General features: G+C 34.2%; 1 protein-coding gene across 7 annotated transcripts in view; it reads left to right on the top strand.

The window, feature by feature from the left end:
- The window catches only part of FOXP2 (forkhead box P2), a 498,059-nt gene that overhangs the window by 48,587 nt on the left and 435,135 nt on the right, over positions 1–14,337 (top strand). For all 7 annotated transcript variants that reach the window (XM_072964634.1, XM_072964637.1, XM_072964632.1 and 4 more), the window contains exon 2: positions 12,973–13,117. The gene's annotated coding sequence lies outside the window, so the exon portion shown is untranslated. The remainder of the gene's footprint in view (positions 1–12,972; positions 13,118–14,337) is intronic.

Here is a 14,337-nt window from a genome sequence, read left to right as displayed (position 1 = left end):
AAGTTAAAACAAAATACAAGATGAGATTTAGAATTTTTCTAGCTATCAGGGTGGTAAAGCAGAGGAATCAATGCATGTTAATTTAACATGTATTTATTAAACAACAAACAGTAGAGTTACATAGTATCTTGTTCAGATCCACCACCAAAAATGAATGAGTTGTTTTCTGAACATAGACAAATTGACCGAGTCTAGCAGGCACAAGGTTTATTTTATCTTACTCTCTGGCTATAAAACTAATGAAACTCACCACTCTATAGAAGCTATCCAGTGTTGCTTGCATATGGTGTGAAGGAGTGTTCTAACTTTATTGATTTACATGCAGCTGTCCAGCTTTCCCAACACTGTTTGGCAAGAAGTCTGTCTTTTCTCCATTGTATATTCTTGCCTCCTTTGTCTAAGATAAATTGATTGTAGTTTATTTCTGGGCTCTCTGTTCTGTTCCATTGATCCATATGTCTGTTTTTGTGCTGGTACCATGCTGTTTTGATTACTGTAGCTCTGTAGTATTGTCTGAAGTTTGGTAGTTTTTCCTTCAGCATTGCTTCAGCAGTTCTGGGTCTTTGTGATTCCATATACATTTTAGGATTATTTGTTCTATTTCTGTGAAAAATGTCCTGGGTATTTTGATAGGGATTGCATTAAATCTGTAGATTGCTTTGGATAGTATGGCCATTTTTGTAATATTACTTCTTGCAGTCCAAGAGCATAGGAAATTTTCTTCCTTTTAAAATCTTTACTTTCTTTTATCAATGTTTTATAGTTCTCAGTGTATAAGTCTTTCACCTCTTTGTCAGGTTTATTCCTAAGTATTTTTTAATGCAATTTTAAAAGGGATTTTTTTAACTTTTCTCATGTTTCATTGTTAGTGTAAAGAAATGCAAAAGATTTCTGTATGTTAACCTTGTAACTTGCTACCTTGCTGAATTTGATTATCAGCTCTAGTAGTTTTTGTGTGGAGTCTTTAGGGTTTTCTATATGTAGTATTATGTCATCTGCATTTAGTGACAGTTTTACCTCTTCCTTCCAATGTGGATTCCTTTTATTTCTCTTGTCTGATTGCTATGTTTAAAACTTTCAAAACTATGTTGAATAGAAGTGCTGAGAGTGGCCATCCTTGTCTTGTTCCAGATTTTGGTGGGAAGGCTTTCAACTTTTCACCTTTGAGTATTAAGTTGACTGTGGATTTGTCATAAATAATGTTTATTATATTAAGATATGTTCCCTTTATACCCACTTTGGTAAGCATTTTTTATCATGAATGGATATTGAATTTTATCAAATGCTTTTTCTTCATTTATTGAGATGATCATGTGTTTTTTGTCCTTTCTTTTGTTAATGTGGTGTATCACATTGGCTTGTGTATGCTGAAGCATCCTTGTGACCTTGGGATGTATCTGACTGGATTGTAGTATATGATCTTTATTATGTGTTGTTGGATTTGGTTTGCTAATATTTTGTTGAGAATTTTTGTATCTATATTCATCAAGGATATTTGCCTATAATTTTCTATTTTGGTAGTGTCTTTGTCTGGTTTTGGTATCAGGGTAATGGTGGCCTCATAGAATGAGTTTGGGAGTGTTCTCTCCTCTCCAGTCTTTTGGAAAAAGTTGATGATTGATATAAATTCTTCTTTTTATGTTTGGTAGAATTCTGCAGCGAAACCATCTGGCCCTGGACTTTTGTTTAGAGGGAGTTTTTTTAACTACAGATTCTACTTCATTTCTAGTAATTGTTCCTTCAAATTATCTATTTCTTCTTGATTCAGTTTTGGTGGACTGTGTGTTCCTAGAAACTTGTCTGTTTCTTTTAGGTTGTCCAGTTTGTTGGCATGTATTGTTCATAGTATTCTCTTATGGTTTTTTGTATTTCTTTGGTATCAGTTGTAATTTTTCCTCTCTCATTTCTAATTTTGTTTGTTTAGGTCCTCTCCCTTCTCTTCTTGGTGAGCTCAGCCAGAGGTTTGTTGATTTTGTTTTCTCTTTCAGAAACCCAGCTCTTAGTTTCTTGAGTTTTTCTATTGTTTTCTAAATCTATATTTTATTTATTTTCTCCCTGATCTTTATTATTTCTTTTTTTCTTCATCTGGAGCTTCTTAATCTAACAACTGAGACTTTTGACTTACCTGCTTTATATAAGTATTTGTTTAAAATAAATTAAAAATAAAATATTACTGAATAATGGATAAAATTTAACTTAATTTTAGTACCCTTATCATGAGTGAGAAAAATAATTTCCTTTTAAATGTTTGAAATGCTTAGGATATTGTAAATGCATCATGGTGAAACAGTGCATGGAACAGTGCATGGTTTGAGGACTCTTGGTGTATACTCTATAAATATTATAATCAGCAGCATTTTTAAATTACAAAGCTTGAGAGATTACTTGAGCATTATTTAATGTGCACTTAGATTTTCTAGCAGGTGCTAATTTTAAGAAATTTTACACTGCCAAAAGATTGAGTAGCTGTGTCAAGTTCCTGTTCTCTCCGGATAGACTCTAAATGGTCAGTTCGACTTGTTCAATTTTAATTTAGGCATTGAAAACAGGTAATACGTAGTACCTTGTAGCCTTCTATGTGTCAGTTACTTTAGGGGTATGAAGCAACAGTCATGCTTTTAGCTCCCAGCAAAGCGGGGTGGGGCCTGGGACAGAGATACATACATATATACACATATACATACATAATCATGAAAAAGTTTGTGAATCAGTGCCTTAACTATCCGTTTCCCATTTTCAAGAATCAAATACAATAACCAATTTCTTGGTGTTTTCTAGAAGTAATTGCACATATAAACATGTATGCATCTGTATATGTCCATTTTTCACAGATGGTGATATAAACACATACACTCTGATGTATCCTGCTTTTTTTACTTAACAGTGCACCTTGGAAATTGTTCCCTGTTAGTATGTATAGTGCTACACTGTTGGTTGTTTTCCTGCTGCATAGTGTTGCTTATTAAATAGGTATATCATCTTTATTCACAAATATTACATTTTTAAGAAACTCTGTTAATATCTGCCTAAGATAGCTATGCATTCTTTATAAGATGTCTGCTTCAACCAAAATAACTTTTAAAAACTTCTTAAAATTGCAATGGTTTATGTCATTGGTGGTCACTTTCCACTTTTGAGGTTTTCCTAGGTATCAGTTTTCTCTCCTTGGCTGAACTATTGTGTTTCTAGCTGGGCTTTTATTGTACAAGCAGAATGTTTTTGATCAGATTGTATTTACTTGACAGCCTGGAACTGTGGCATTCTGTCAAGTACATCGTACACATTTAAAATATTGTCTAAATATTTATTCACATGATGGATTACTGTGGCTCAGAAAAGGCAGTTACAATCAACTGAGTAAATAATTTTAGTTTTTAAAAATTTGGAAAGGCTTTGAAGGGGGTCATAATGCTGTCTCATCTCAATTATGAGAAACAGCCACTGAATACCCTTTCTTTTTTCTCTCGATGGTATTTTAATTCTCAAGTGTTTAAGCAACAAGACAAGACAAAGGAAAGAAAGAAGAAAAAATTTAAACCAACTGCCTGTAGGTATAGTCTTTCCTTCTTCAGATATCATCTCTCCATTATTAAAAAAAATAGAGAAACAAGATTATAGTCAAATGAAAGAATATGGTAGCGAAGTTTAAGGATTCTTGGAGGCTAAAACAAAATTTCAAAGGTATACAGTGGAATTGCAAAACACATTTAAAATAAGTGGATGTATTTTACTCGAATATGAAAGATTAATTTTTATAATAAGTTGTGGTTTGATTTAAACTTGATTTTTGTGAAACTTCTGTTTAAAAAGTAGTTTATTTTTTAAGTCAGTTCAAAAACTGTACTTCATGCAGCTTCTGCTCCTTCAAAAAGAGGACAAGGTTTTGGGTCTTAATTAATTTAAACTTATGTGCATGTGTGTGATTTTCTTTTTTCAATCATGTGACACCAGGTTTTATAATTCAAAGGTTGTTTGAACTTTACAAACCTTTTTGCATTTATTTGAGAGTAATTTGTTATTTCTAAAGAAAGTGAGTAAAACAGTTTGTGAGGTTTTTTTTCATGCGATAGTAAGTTTATCTAGACATTGTAGGTTTGTGATTGAAACATCTTTTGACAAGCAAATTAGACCGGAGAAAGAGCATCCAACTTGGAGCTTGGGGCATATGGTGCTACCTTCTGCAAATATAAAAACAAGTCATTCTGTTCAGTAAGGGGTCATGTTCAGACTTGGGTTCTTTACCTTAGTGTGCGAGGGAAAAGTAGCCTTTATCTTAAAACTGGAATCTCAGATTCTCAGAAAAATGTACCTCTCTAAATTGAAGCTCGAAGTAAGAGAGATTAAGAAACCCATGCATACAATTGCATTATTTTTTAAGGTCTAAAATTACAACTTGGATATGAAAATAGTTGAGAAATATAACAAAGTAATTTAGGTTATTATTGCAGCAATTTGAATTATTAATGCTATGAAATTTTTTCTCTATAAAATAATACTATGATTAAAATTCAGTACCTGGTATCTCACAGTATGTCAGCATGGTGTAGAGAATTGTTCTGAAATGATCAATTGAACACATTACTTTTGCATGTCAACATTTCTATTTTAGTTATCTTATCTAGACTGATAGGTAAAATGGCCCAATATATACATATCTTGGGATTTCAACATATGGATAAAGATGAGAGAAGATGTATCAATCAGTTTTTAATTCATATTGTCATTTTCAGTACAGGCTTCTACAGACAGTGGAGTTTTGACTGTCCATCAGAGCACCAACACCTTTGAGACAGCTGTTGAAGCTAAACCTCTTTTTGCATGCTTTGGGTCAAGAGTAGTCAAGCCTGCTACAGCACCTGCTTTTGCATATGCAAATCTGTTGTTTTGTCATTTCATTAAACAGGCAGAAGTAATGGTCTCTTGTGGTTGTAAATAAGTCTGGAACATCGCCTACATGAAGTGAAATCCAGCAAAAAGACAACTGTGATTTCTGTGGTGTAGTCGTGGGAGGTTGCTTCTGTCTGGGGCTTTGTTTCTGGAAGACTGCCCGTAATTCGGAGGGAGGGTAGCGAGGCAAGTTTATGTTTGGAGGCAAGAGCAGGGAAGGTGTTTGCTGTCATTGACTGTAGGGTAGTTGTGAAGTTTGACATGCCCAGAAGCTACCGAATGCCATGTGGGGCCCCCCACTGCATCCCTCAGTTTTCATCATCTCTTGAGCCTGCAGCAGGATTTCCAGGCACTGGAATCAACAACATGTCTACTTTGGTTTGGAGCTGATTGATCCACGGAACAGAGCTTGCTTGTGGGATCTTCCCTTGCTATAGAACGACATAAATGATTGAAATGCTTTCTTTAGGAAAAAAAAAAAAAGCCCATACAACTATCATTTGTTTATAGACCTTACTGCTTGTGGGAAAGACATTGTCAGATAGTAATGCAAGCAGAGTTTTCTGGAAACTTCTGCTGCTGTTTATGTATTATTGTCTTGTTCAACTTTGACACACTAGACATGAAAGTAGGAAAACACAATTAGGGAGGAAAAGGGGCTGGAAGGAGATTCTTTTTTCTTGACTGTATCTCTTAAAAAGGTTAGTGGCATGTAATAAAAATGACACCTCAGGATCTGCAAAATGACTGAAGATTTTACTCTGTGTTGCCATAGATTGCTGTGGGGGAGAAAAAGGAACTACTAGGATTGATGAACAAATGTTGCATGCTGTCACTGTAGATTACATTATTTTTACTGTGAAGTTGTTCCTAATTTTCCTTTCTGAAAAATAGTGCAAAAATGCCTATGACATAGAAAGTAATGTTATAAGTCTGTTAATTGTGTTAATTATGTTGAAGTTTGTTTATTCTGACATGGCTTTACAATGAGCAGGAGTGAAAAATATTATTTTCTAGCTTTGGGGGAAAAATTAAAAATTCTTCTCTGACCTTTTAACCTTGTCAAATGATTTCCTTGCTCTTCACACAGTGCATTATGTTTGCAAAGGTTGGAAGTTAACTCTTCAAGGTACCAGACATCATTTTTATTGGGATATTAATTCTCTGAGGTGCTAATCTCATCAAGATTTGTAGGCATTCCCTTTCATAGGCCATTCTGATTTGTAGCTCTTTCTTTTCACAGCAGTATTAAATACCAAACCTTCTCTGATATGGAAGTTCATTAGAGATATGTCTTTGATGGCAGCCCTTTCCTGGCTTCAGTTTCAAATACCTTGATGTAAAGCTTAAGAAGCCATTGTGTTGTAAGCCCTCCTTGATGTGCCTTATTTAGATCTGCATAGTAAATCAAGGAAAGTAAATAACAAGGCAGCAGATGGAAGCATGGAGATAAGGCCAGTGAACAATTGTATTTGTATTTTGTTATGATGTTGACAGGAGCTAAAATTCACTAATCTAGTTCAACTGATCTGCATTTCAAAGAAATCTCATTTAGTAGCAACTTGAAGGTTTGTAGGATAAAGTTCTTTTATTGCAGCTTTTATTGCATTCTGTGCTAATTTATCTGGTCAAGATTTAGCCTTGCTTACTTAAAGCTGCAAGCATGTTACAAGGAGTCTTAAATACTATGAAAGCATTAATGTCTAGACTATGAACTGAAAGTAATTACATATCCAGCCCTGAATAGGGTACATTTAGAAAATACTGTTGTCCAACCCAATTGTCAGGGCAATATAGATAAGGTAGTTTTTTTTTTTTTTCCACTCCCTCTCTTGCTTGTTTGCTCTGAGATTTTTTTCCGCTTAATAAATAAGCCAGTATACAATCAGCTACTCAGAAATTATGTACAAAATGAGTAGATCTCCTTCAAATGTGAATGTCTTCATGCTGATACTGGTTGTGCCCTTTTGAGAATGGGTGATTATTAGTTTTGAAAGTCTGATATCCTTATTTGACTCTGCAGTTATAAACATGTATAAGTGAAATATGTTTATTGTGAAATTGAAAGTATAATAAGGACACTCTGAGGTGACACATGCAAAAATATTGGTGTTTTCTAATTTTGACTATATATGTTATTTAATGGAAATTAGTTATTTTCAAATATAATTAGAGAAATTAAATATTATATGTGTTTATTTATATATCAACTAAATTTTGAGTGCATTTGGCTTGCATTGGTTTCAAAAGGAAAGACCTCTGAATTAGGACAGCTATGCTGAGTTCAAGTGCCATCTCTGCCACTTACACCCCTGAGACCTTGGGTAAACTACACTTTTCTGTGAATCTCTCCTGTTAACTGGTGGGGGCGGGGGGCGGTGAGCCAGAGGCACACAAAATCTTCCCTGTTAGAAGATCCTGATTATTCAGTGACAGCTCACTTTATGTTAGGGACTGTGCTTGACCCAAAGTTATGTAGGTAGTTCTCCTCCCTAAAATAACTCAAGTGTAAATATTCCATTTTCTAAAATTTGCTGCTAATACAATGAGAAGTTGGAATCTAATTTGTTTTTCTCTTTCTAACTGTTACCTACACCTTAGGTGACCCCAGGAATGCTGAGTATGCTAGTTCTGATTCTACTTTCTATAAGACATAGAATTACATTAATGGTCCTTATGAGAGATTCATTGTGTCTTTTAAAACAAGTTGTCATATAACTTGATTTTCATACACACAAAAAACTATAATTTTGTTTTGAGTTCTAAATTCTAATGTTGATTCAGAACTTCAGAGTAGGTATTTAAAACCAAATATTTTATTTGACTTAGTACAGTTTGTCTAGTATGTTTTCTGCAGGGGGAAGTCAAATCATGCTGTGGTTGTCCTCCATGAGACATATTTTTGACAGGATTATTTTTAGAACTTGAAAATAATGATAGTGAGAATCACTTCCAGGAATTGATGAACACAACAGATGAAGAAGGGTTTACCATAACTTTCTTTGAGTTACCCTGTAGAAACCTTGCTCACCATTCCTTGTCAAATGGTTTAGTACTTCCTTCCTAATATAGGTAGGTGGTTAAGAAAGACACAGGTGAGTAAGACATACTGTCTGGTTTCACATAGTTTTAAATTAAATGTGAGATATCAGATATCTCGACAAATGTATTACATGGTAGCTTAGGTGAATAGGTTTCAACAGACAGCTGTAGAGAAGATACTATGTGAGTCGATTATGTCTGGCTAAGAAAATAGGGGTGTGCCTCATGGAGGTGATGGTAATTGAATTGAGGATTGAAAGGTATGGTACAATTTGAACAAATGGAATTTGAGAGGAGAGGGACATTGTAGGTGGAGCAGAGGGAGACTTTAAAGGCTGATAAAGCCAAATATGAAGTGTTCAGTTCAATTCGGGAACGTGGAGGAGACTTGCGGAACAAAGCGAAGGACAGGCAGTGTTGATGCGGACGTGAAGGGCCTTGGGTTTACACCCGATAAGTTTTGGTTTATTTGGCAGATATTCAGGAGCCCCTGCTTCTGCTAAATAGCACTAATGGATGTACTAGTAGGAAAAGGCACCAGGGAAATACTTGCATGACATGAAGTCAGATGTTTTGAATTTAGGTATTAATGTGTTTCATCCCTTCTCCTATGCCAGTCTAATAGATTATAAAAACATCATTTTGGAAAATTTTGTTAGGTCTGGTGTATTCTGCAAAGATTAATAATGAGAGAGATACTTGAAGATATTTGATGGATGTGAGGGATATGAATTTGAAAATGTCCTTGAAGAAATGAGAAAAAGACTATGATTGCAGAGGTGGAAGAGAGATGGTTTTTAAGATGCATTATAGAGACATCTGGTGTATTTTTGGATATATTTAAGAAAACTTGAGTGTTCCTTGGGTCAAGAGAAGGTTTGAGATAAAATCTGAAGATACATAAGCCATAATTAATTTAAAGAAGGGTCAGAACCAGAATATTCAAGTGAAGATAAGAGCTGAGCGAAAAAGATGGAAAATTGCATTTTTAAGGCAATACAATTAAATAGCAAGCATTTTTCGAAATGTAAATGGATTGTATACCGAAAGATTTTGAATTGGTCGTTCAGAACTCAGGCTACGCATTCCTTAAGAAACCATGTTAAGTGTGGCTTTTAGGTTACAGGCTAGCCCTTCAATTTAACCTTGAGATCAAAAAAGGAGCAGTGTATGTCACTTACAGAACCTGCAAATATTATTTGTTGATAATTGTTATTTGTTTAAATGTGAAATTTGTTATTAGGTCTTAAAAATTAGATTTCTCTCTGCTTCTGTGTCTCTCTGTCTCTGTCTCTCTCTCTCACACACACACACACAGACACACACACACACACACACACACACACAATGCTTTTCTAACTTCTCTTAAAAATTCACCCACATTTGGCAGGAACAAGCCTGTATTCCTACAAAGCGAATGCAGTAGCATATGCGTAATCTGATGGGGGTTTAAAACCACTTCTTTAGAGACTTTAGCACAGTAGCCCACACTTTCTTTTATCTTGCACCTAGGAGCTGCTTTACACTTTTATCTTTGGTTGTTTTATTTTGTGACCCCCATGATGCATTTGATGTATATCATATTATTCTTTCTAGTAGTATTTGCCTTGAAACCTAACCACTGCATGCAACAGTTTTTATTTTTGTTTTTGTAAGTGAAACATGCTGGGATTACAAATGAGATACCAGGAACAGGTATCCTATCACTCTAGTGAATTTGGTTTCCCCTCCTTCTTTTCTGTTGCCTGTGAATTTTCGCAGAACTTCACTCCCTCCTCAACTATTGGCTGCTTCCTTGGTCTGGGAGCTAAGACTGAAGGAAGGGGACGCAGATAGGAGACAGTATATTCAGTAGGAACTTTACACCTGCAGGTCCAGAGAGAGGTGTGGACGAGATGTATATATTTGGGGATCATTTGCAACAAGTAGTTTCTGCAAGAACTAGAGTGCACATTCAGGAAAGAAGAGGACTAGAATGAAGTTTTGGCGAAACTGACATTGAGGAAATACATGTGAGAATAGGAACTAGTAGAAACTGAAAAAAGGGGGTCCGAGAGGGACAGAAATCAAGAAAGAAGGGTGTCATGCAGGCCAAAGGCAGAGTTTTAAGAAAGAAGGAATGAAAAATAAGCTAGATGAATTAGAGAAGTTAAGTAAACCAAGAATTCAGAAGTTGCATTTGGATTGGTCAGCTAGGAAGTGATTCCTATACTGATGATTAAACATTTAGCTTCAAAGATGTGAGGATATAGTAAACCCTTCAGCTTCTGTGTGAATGTATTCATGTTAAAAGAAGGTTTAATCTTGTTCATCCTAATCCTAATAAAATATTTGTCATGTAACAGCATCATAGAAAATAAGAAAAAGAGAAACAATAACTTGATAAAATAATCATATTTTAAATTAATAATAATAAATTAATGATACTTTGGATGAATATGTAAATTTGTCATCCAAACTCAGACACTTTAGAGAAGGAAAGGGATGGCTGTTAATTGTAGTAGGTACAAACCACACCTGTCCCAGGCAGTCCGCGATGAATGTCGTTATATAGTTCACGTTTTTTGAGTGCTCTCTCTGTGCTAGAGACAAGTTCTTTATCAATTTATCTGATTTAATGACTAAGAGTTCCAGTTGCCAACATTAATAGTTAATTCTTTGTGTACACTGAATTCACTTAACAGAAATGTTCTACGTAATTTTGATGATGTTACTGACCCTAGCTCTTTATTAAAAAACAAAACAAAACTAAACCTAATTCCTACTATATACCCAATTCTGTCCTAAGGAATCGGGAGATGAAGATGATTAATGCATAGTTCCCATTGTTAACAATCCACCAGTGTAGTCAGTGTAGTTGAGAGAATCTGGGAATAAAACTTCAGTGTAATGTGGTAGAGTGTCACGATGACATTGTACTTTGTGAAAACCTCGTCTAGTATTTTAGGACAGTATGTTCTGTATTTTTTAGGGTTAAGATTATAGTGTATTTGAACATTGCAATGTAGAGTTTCTTTTTGTCAAGTTTCACTAATGGAATCGATAAGGTATAGCTAATTATACATATAAGTGGGTTCACTATCATAGAAAGTATATTCTACATGTGTGTATGTATGTCTGTGTTTTATATGTATGTATGTGTGTGTGTATATGTGTATGTATATATATGTGTGTGTGTGTGTGTGTGTGTGTGTGTGTATATATATAGTGAGAGAGAGAGAGAGATCAGTTCTTTATCACAAAGGGGTGCATTTCCATATCTATAATGTAATTTTAGCCACACTCAAAATATATGCTGTGAAGGGTCTGGCATATTTCTCTGACACATCTGGTAGATATGCACAGCATTAATTAGCATAGGCACTGCTCTAAATGACATGCCAGTCCAGGACAACAAAAAGTATTTGTTGCTGATGTCAATCATTCACCCTTTGTCAGTTCAAAAGGCTTCCCTAAAGGGATGTACATTGATCTGCACTGATCCAAAATACAGCAAAACCATTTCTGTGTTCTAGAAACTAAAGTAGAACTACTTGTATTTGTAAAGCCATATGGAAATACTCATACAGAAAGTGCATGTTGATAAGTTTTAGTAGGAGGACTGTTAAGTTAGATCAAGATTAGTTGAATCTTTCTAAAAGAAAACACACCAGATTTCCGTAATCCTAAAATCTGGTCGTGAGTGAGTTTTCTCCTTCAGTAGCTTTAGTTTTTGAAAAATAGGTGTATTCGTTTCACCTTGAAATAATTGTGTATTTGTTTCACCTTGAAATAATGCTAGGTAAATGATTGCAAATACCCCTTACAATGGTTTAAAAACAAGGGTATCACATGAGTATCAATTTGTGATCAGATTGATGGCTTAAAGAGGCATTCTTCTGCCCATATTTATTTTGGCTTTTGTATTTCGCTATTCTGATAAAGATACTGATTGGCTTCATTTGTTTACTATATTCTTACCCTACTTTATTTATTTTTTGTAATAGTAATCATTAGTATCTTAAATTTCTGTGCAAAAACTGGCTTTAAAGTGCTAGCAGACACATTTCCCCCAAACATCTGTATTTTTATCTGATTTTCCTTAAATGTACCCCCTACATTCTAATTTTTATTTAATGGAAAGCAGTATGAATGACTTTAAGATAAGGCAAGAGAGTGTGTGCCAGGGTATGGCACAAGTGGAAGACATTTATCTTAATATTTCGTTTTAATGAGGCAGAAAATATCCATTATTAGAAAACTACAATTTGATAAAATTTGTAGAATACAATTAATTCTCTTAAAATTATGAATGTTCATATCACCAAAGGTCAGGCAGTCATACATTACGTTTCTGTGTCCTTGTGAAGGTAGGACATGTTGCATATTTACATCTTATAGATTTGTTAGAGAATTAGTGAAACCAGATTTAAAATGTACTCATGTTACATACTTTAATTTGACCAACATACTCTGTTTGAATAGCAGTTCACAACCTTTGTACTATCTTTAAAATTCTTACTCCAGATTTCTTGCCCTGCCTATGGACCCTTTGCTCTCTGTTTCTGGTCTGTCTCATGCTCTTGAAATCATCTTTTTTTATTATTCCATTAAAATTTTTTAAAATGGATTTTTCCCTTACACTTTTCTAATCATCCTGTAATTCTTTAGCCCTAAGACATTAAAATGAATGAGTAAAACTATTTGATACCTAATCGTCTCTGCCAGTCCATTCAAACTCATGGATTTGCAAAATTATGTTAAAGTCTTTTAAAAATACATTTGAGTAGGCTTTTGTAGTCATTTGGATTTTGAATATTAATTTTCTCTTGCTATGCTGCTTAGCCATAAAAATGAAAAAGAACATAGATGTGGGTTTCTTTTAGTGGTGTAAATTTAAACTGCTTGATTTATTTATTATAATATTCAACAATGGTAATTCCTATTTTCTCTGTTCACCTCAGATCCAACAGAAAATAATGAGAAGCCCCCAACCCCAGCACAGTAAGAAAAAAAGTTCGATGCATTTTGTAATAATTGATTAAAAGTATAATTTCCCCCTAGATCAAACAAATAATAGAAGTCTGTTGAAGCTTTATCCTGATCTATTCTGGAAGTAGAAGAATACCCTGGAGAAAGGAGCATTGTAAGCACAAAGAATAAAACTCCTCAATCCTGGGAGAGAGAATTAAAGTCTAACCTTCCAAATGTAAGTCATCTGTACTCTATATTTTCCATCTCTCAGTTTTTGTGGGTATTCAAGTGTTAGTAGAAAAATATGTGATGACGATATTCTTTGGATTTTTTTTCTTTGCAAAATACACAGATGTTTTGATTGCTAACTTAAATTTCTATTTAACAGTTTCTAATAGCAAAGGTGATGCTTTATAATAATAACATTTAATGCAAAATGGATTAGTTTTAATTTTACCTTCGAGCGGAAAACTGTCAAGAATTTTGAGGGTATTCTGATGAAAAGAAGGTAACTTCCTTTGATTTGTTATATGCAGTTGTGCCATCATAATCCCTTTATGCTCTAAACTTTGGTTCTCTCTTTTTCTTTCTTTATATTTGAGAATAAGACTATCTTAATATAGCTATTTAAATCCACCTTCTAGTAAGAGAGACATTAAGTTCTTTTTTCACTTTGCATAGTGAAAATGAATTGGGGCTTAATTTGTATCCATAATCTACTATAAAAATATATAAATTTTGTCAGCACAGTGTACTGGAAAGGCTGATTTCCTATTTTGTGAGGAAGAACTTAAAAGATGTCTATGAATGATTTTATAGAAGCACAAAATTCAGTTGCTGTTCAGAAATTGGTAGAAAGAATGATGACTAAAGGCAATGTTGTTTTAGGAAAATTATTTGGGAAGAAATTTCTTATCATCACCACTTTTCTGGAAAGTTACCTAGTGCATCATCCTTGCGATAAGGCACTCGATATGTGGTGTAATGGCTTAACTGCCAGAAATGTGACTTTTGCATAGCTGTTGATAACCTTTTTCATTCCTTAGTGAAAGAACTCAGTGATAGAATATTATTTTGATTTTAAAAAGTCCAAATTATGCAGTAGAAAATGAGTAATTTTTAGAGTTGAGTCAAATCAAATCAAACATTCTCCCAATTATCTCCAAAATTGGAATATGAATTTTTACAGGTTTTAAAAGTGATATTCTTAGCGGCATAGCATCTACAAAATTGTCAAAGTAGTCTGCAGTGAGAATTCTTCATAATTTCTAGGTTTCATGTTTAATCTTGTTGTTTGGAACATCTGATAGAGCTGTGAAATACTGTGGTCCTTCCTGACAGTGTGTAATTGTGAGTTAGGAATCTTGAATTTAGCAGAAACTATGCATAAAAATAAACAGTTTTGGTCTTAGTTCAGTTCAGAATTTTTCTATCATTGAACCAGAATAGATACCA

This window comes from Vicugna pacos, chromosome 7 (assembly GCF_048564905.1).
Source record: "Vicugna pacos chromosome 7, VicPac4, whole genome shotgun sequence".
In the NCBI taxonomy this organism is placed as follows: domain Eukaryota; kingdom Metazoa; phylum Chordata; class Mammalia; order Artiodactyla; family Camelidae; genus Vicugna; species Vicugna pacos.
The sequence above is the reverse complement of the archived record's forward strand: the minus strand, read 5'-3'. Positions and strand labels throughout refer to the sequence as shown.